Here is a 6560-nt window from a genome sequence, read left to right on the forward strand (position 1 = left end):
AGATGCCAGATTTCCAGACTCTTCCAGACTTTCCAGGCTCTTCCAGACTCTTCCAGACTCTTCCAGGCTCTTCCAGACTCTTCCAGACTTTCCAGGCTCTTCCAGACTCTTCCAGACTCTTCCAGGCTCTTCCAGACTCTTCCAGACTTTCCAGGCTCTTCCAGGCTCTGTAGGAATCCTATCAGAAGTTTTTATTAAAACTGAAGTTTGTTTCTGTTGGAGGAATGCACTCTGAGTCATTTCTGGCCCACAGCATGACTCACCACATTGTGCATCTGTTTCCAGCGTCTCCTGACATCATGAGCGTCTCTTACAGCTAATCTACGGCCGAAGCACCGCGCGATGGGAGAAACATTCACACCTCTGCACCGGCCAAATCAACAAAACTTTTGTTGCTAGTTTTTCTCGTCAGCTTTCCTGAGCCTCGTTTGAATTTTAGATGAGTGATTCAGATGCAGAGTGAGAGATGGAGACAACCGGCGCTGAAATGTCAACACAGCGTCGCTGCTGATGCTGCAGCAGACACAGAACTGCTGCACTTCTGGGTCTGCTGCAGCCTTTTCTACTGAAGCGCATTGCATTCACAAAAAAAGTAACAATATAGTTATCTTATCTCATAATTACCACATCACGATCTAGTAATTACGAGTTAATATTTCATTACATGAAAAAATTTCGTAATTGAGAAATAAGATGATGTAATTATGAGCTAAGATCTCAAAAATACAAGAAATAATTTCAGAATTCAAAGATAAGATATCATAATAATGAGGCTTTATTTTGTAATTACATGAAAATATGTCATAATTGTGAGATCTTAAGACATATCTCATAAGTACAAGAATAAATCTTTTAATTACAGCATAAGATGAGATAATTATGAGACATGAGGTTATAATAATGAGATCTTTTCTTGTAATTACATCTTGTCTTGTAATTATGAAACATTTACTCATAATTACAAGACAATATCTCATAATTCTGAGAAAATATCTCATAATTTATCTCATAATTATTTGATAAAGTCTCATAAATGAGATAAGATGCTGTAATTACCAGATAGGATCTCATAATTACTAAAAAAAATCTTGTAATTGTGAGATAAGATTTCAAGAAAACTTGTCATAATTAGGAGATAAGATCTTGTAATTATGACATATTTTCTCAGAATTATGAGATATTTAGATTTTTTTTCTTAGATGAATGCAATGCTCTTCTGTCCTTTTCTGTATCCCACCAGAACCAGAACCAGAACCGTGTTGGACTCTGTTGTTTCTGATGTGGAGCCACGCGCTGCTTGCATTTTCTTGAAGGATGATCTCTGCTTGTGTTGTGATTGTGCAAACAGGACAGGAAGGAGGAGGACTGGAAGATAAAGGTCACCATCCCAAACTAAAACCTCTTCTGCCATTTTAACCTTTAGAGCTAGCTTCTGCGCTAACATGTCGTTCTCCGCGGCTCTTTGGAGTTTGGTCTGTGCATCTGAACCGAGAAACACCTGCAGCAGGTGGCGAGGTGGAGGATGTTGATCCTCTCTTCACCTTCTTCACACCTCAGTGTAAAGTTGCCATGCGGCCATCATCGGCACGCACGTCATCCATTTTGGCTCTTGGACTTATTTATTTAAGCTTTTATTTTTCCAAGCGAGGAATAATTATGCAAAAACAGAAAATGGCTTTCACTTTATTGTGGATTTTCTCTGATCTACACATATCCAAATTATTCACACAGGCTCAAACTTATACATATACTTACCAATATTTGGCTAATTATCACTCAGCAAGTTGAATTTTTAGTCTTCATCATAATTCTGGGTTGATATCTGACCAGTAGAATTGATTTAAACTTTAAGCATAATCCATACAGTTTTTGATCAAACAAAAACATCAAACTGTCAATAAAAAAAAGCAGCTTTCTATTTTTAATAGTAACACTCAATGTTTATGGAAACTGAGAAGTTAGCAGAATGAAAATTAAAATATGTGAAAAGCTTTTTAAAAGTAATGTGTATTTTCTACAAATTTCGGAGACCTGTGTGGTTCATTCTGGCTGCATGAGAGTGAGAGAGAGCAAAGCATTAAGCAGATAACAGGAAGAGTAAACAGAATAAGGTTGCTGTGTTTATCCATTTAAACTTACAACCTTTGTTGCAGATCATGCTGGATTTGGAAATGTTGGCATCATTCTGGAAATCTAAAAATCAAGACTCAGGATCTACTTTGTCTACCAAGTATTGCTTTTTTAATGCTAGCAGTGCTAATCGCTAATGTAAGATGCTAATCACAGTTTTAAATGTCAAATTTGTATTTTCTTCCCCAATTCTTGCATCTGTCCTTTGCTTTAGGCTCAAAATTTAGCAAAGTGAACAAACAGAAGACAGAAAACTGATAAAAATATGGTGAAAAAAATGCAATGCAGCATTTATCCAGTTGATTATTGACTGGATGACACATTCTAACAAGCATACGCCCTTCTGAAATTCTCCACAGATTCTGCACTCTTTTGAATAAGAAAAAACTGAGAAATCTCTTCTTTTCCAGTAAAATTATTTATATAATCACTGCTGAGACTCACCACAGATGCTCTGAAGAGCCACAGATTGGGATTATTAAAATCAGGTGGTTAATCAAACCTGTTATTCAGAGGGGGTAAAATCTCTTTTTTGCATAATTCAAAAGGATAAAAACAAACCCATAATCACAACATGGAACACTTTATGTTGAAGTTTGCAAAACTTCAGTTATAAATGAGATAGAACTTTTAAAAAATAGGAAAAAGTTACAAAAGAAAACCTTTTAAAACAACCAAAATGTAGGAGACAAAACAGATTAAATTTGTGTGTTTTTTTTATTATGAACTAGTATAGAAATGATCTAACTAACAAAAATATGACCAGATAATTAGGAGATCATTTATAATGTTTAAATTTCTTGAAGTATTTGGAGTTCAAATATGTAACCACCAGAATTTTTGTGAAAAATACTTTCCCCTTTCACATTGATTTGAGTTTTTTTTTTTTGTTGTCACACTTTAATGTTTCAGATTTCACAAATTTTTATATCCAAGATAATCTCACTGAATACAAATTTCAGTTTTCAATTGATGATTTATTTTTTTGTTGAGAGAAAAGAAGGTATCCAAACTAACCTGGCTCTGTGTCAAATAGCATCAAACCACTTAACCTACCATATGAACTGCTTGTTCCACATTTTTAGATTTGGTTTTTTTTTTTTAGATTATTTTATAAAAACCAGTACGTAACTTTTACAAAAAATATTTTTTACATATTTGTTGAAACTGTCACTATGTTGACAGCTCCTCAGCCTTCTCCCAGTGCTCCCATTTCTAACTAAAAGCAACCAATCAGAGCCAGGAGGTGGGTCTTAGTGCTGTCAATCAATCTTTGTGTGCATTGCTCCCCACCTTTCTATAAAGCAGAACCTGTCATGAAAGCTAAGGTTAGTTATCATGGTGGATAAACTGTTTTCCTGTAAAGGTGAGTTCACGAAATTGATTGACAGCTCCTGATCAAAAACTGCTCTGATTGGCTGTTTTTGATCGGGAGCTGTGCATTTCTTCATATGACAGTAGCAACACAAGAAGGAGATGGACTAGATTGATATTTTCCCAGATTATATGTCTCATATCATAGTGTCACAACATGATGATAGTTTTGGCAATTTTTATTTTACTTGAGTACAAGAGATTGTACTTCAAGAAATTACTCAAGTAAATATATTTTTTCAAAAAGATTACTCAAGTAAATGTAATTGGGTAAACGTATAACCCAACTCTCTGGACATGTAAGCATGTGTGATCTTTCAAACTTACCACTTGCGTCTTCAAGCTAACCCCCTTTTTAAAAGCACATTTATCTCATTTTGTTATATTCTAGAAAAGGGACATAATTCATCTAAACTGAAAAGTTAGAAACATCTCAGGCTGTCGGCCATTACACCTTTCAGCTCCATAAGCACAAATGACTCACAGGAGCCCAACAGTCAACTCAACCGTTGCTAATGACAACAATAGCATGCAGGTGTCAATGTACGGAGACTCATTTTCCCCTTAAATATCTTTCACTTTTTCCCTCTGTGTCTCCTCTTCTCAGGAATCTGACAGGAAATTTGGTCCAGCTCTTAATTTAATTGCCTGTTGTTGTCTGCAAAGCATCCACAATGCCTGGCAGCAAGACTTGGCAAAATGTTCTGCATTATTCAACCGGCTTAGCTTACTTCTGTTCTCACTGACGTCGTTTAACGTCAGCAGATGATGGAGGAATTTCATGAAAAGTTTGGCCGAGATGACAGTTTTATTTTTGCCACTTGGAGTAAATAATGTGACACACCGCTGACCTAAAACTCACTCAGAAGATACTTTTGCTCTAAATCACTGCAATTAAGTTTAATATTATCTAATAAATGTTAATCTTAGGATGAAAAGAGATGAGAAATTACAAATTAAAAGAACATTTGCGAACAATCCCATCTATTTTAACCCGCAGAGATAATTAGGGAGATTCTTGTGTTTTGTGCCAACTTCTCTGGTTTTTCTTTCTCACAGTGAGTCATTCTCATGTTATTTAATGAAAGTGACAAATTTACACAGATGATGACTTAAATGACTGGTATCTGATAATTCTGAGACGCTTCTTCAAGCGAAGATATGAAATTATTTCAAATGAAAAAAGTGGATATTTTAATCTATAATAATTTAGCTGAAAATGTACAACATTTGCTAGAAACAATGAACAAATCTTAATGTTTAAAAACATAATATTGGAAATAATAACCACACAACACTTTCCGTGTTGTTACTTGCTTTTTTCTTTACTTTTCCAGCTGCATCTGTTTGAAATCAGCCATCTTTACTGAAAATTATGATTTTTGTGTCAAAAAGGAGGGGAATTTATAAATTAGTAGTAAAAGTCCCAGATGTGGTGCTGTTTCTTTTAAAAAACATTGCTATAATTTTACAGCTTTTGTGAATTTTTGGTTTGCTTAATGCAGATTAATTAATTAATCTAAGTGAATGAACACGCTTTATTTTGGATACATGCAAATATGCATTTTTAAGGAATAGACTAAATTATTGCAGGCAAATATTTTTACAAAAAAGAAATAATTGCTGAAGCACAGGCTTGTTAATGCCGCATATCACCTATAAGAATATCACAGCAATTCGATGGGCTTATAATCCGTCATCATATTACATTTAATCAAAAGGCATCATAAGCATCTGTTATTTGCATTTTAGCATTTTCTTGACCAAGATCTCTGCAAACACTTGCAAGTCAGCAGACTTCAAACCTGCAGTAAAATAAAGCAACACTGCCCTCTTCTGGTACCAAAACGCTACCAGCGCCATCCACTTCTATAAACTCAGTGTAAACATAAGTAAAACAACAACAACAGCAACAAAAAAGCCTTAAAATAAATTGTCCAATAATTTCCCAAAAATAAAAGGAAACAGAAAAGAATAAAAATAACTGAAATTTGTAAATAAATGACTATGTACTGCGATGTATCTATTTAATTTCTGTAAAAAAATAAATATAACTAAAACGTTTTTTATTTTAAATTAATTTTAATTTTAAATTAATATATTGTAACCAAAAATATAGCAAAACATAACGTAATATGCGAAGACAAACATCTTATGGGATGTTTATAGAGGGAATGGGAAAATGTGTTCTTTCATTTGCATTTTTGAAGTTAATTTTATAATTTGTTTAAATTAATAGTTTGTACGGAAAAGGATTCGGTCCAATAAATAAATAAATAAAAAATAAATAAATAAATAAATAAATAAATAAATAAATAAATAAATAAATAAATAAATCCGACATTGTACAAAACACACAAAAACAAATCAGCTGTCATTTAAAAAATGTCTAAAGTGTTTTTAGCAGATTAGCTATTTGACCAACGTGGCATTTTAAGACAACTTTACTACAACACGTATGGAAAGCAATCCAATGTTTAAAAAAACAGTCTACCGTATGACGTCAACATGGAAACGAACAAACTTTATTTTCAAATTAAAATACCAGCGGTATAGCAACTTTTTTCTATTGTATCAACATTACTGTGCCATTTATGAAATTAGATTCTTTAGTTAATCTGATACTTGTCAAGCAACTATAACTATTTTAAAGTGTTTAAATATTAAAGCTGTTAGACAGGGTGGGAAACACTATCTATTTGTATGTATTTATCTAAACATTGTTTACAACATTTTACTCTCAAATTTTCAAAATCGTGCTAAAAATTGTGCTAAAAAATCTAAGTCTTCTCTGTTCTTAAAAATTATCTAAGATTTTATATTCATGAGATAAATCAACCACGTATGACTTCTTTAATACCTTATACAGAAAAATAATCTGACTAAATGACTTGGTACATGCTTTCTTTTCATTTACAGCAATTTATCAACACCAATTTAAATACATTTTATTTTATTTTATTTTATTTTTCAGCTCAATTTGGCTTAGCTCGTTCAGATCTTTGATTTTAGTTTGAAAATTCTTTCCGGAAGCTCAAATTTCGTTTTGCGTCAAA

The sequence above is a fragment of the Poecilia formosa genome, unplaced genomic scaffold (assembly GCF_000485575.1).
Source record: "Poecilia formosa unplaced genomic scaffold, Poecilia_formosa-5.1.2 Scaffold526, whole genome shotgun sequence".
In the NCBI taxonomy this organism is placed as follows: Eukaryota; Metazoa; Chordata; class Actinopteri; order Cyprinodontiformes; family Poeciliidae; genus Poecilia; species Poecilia formosa.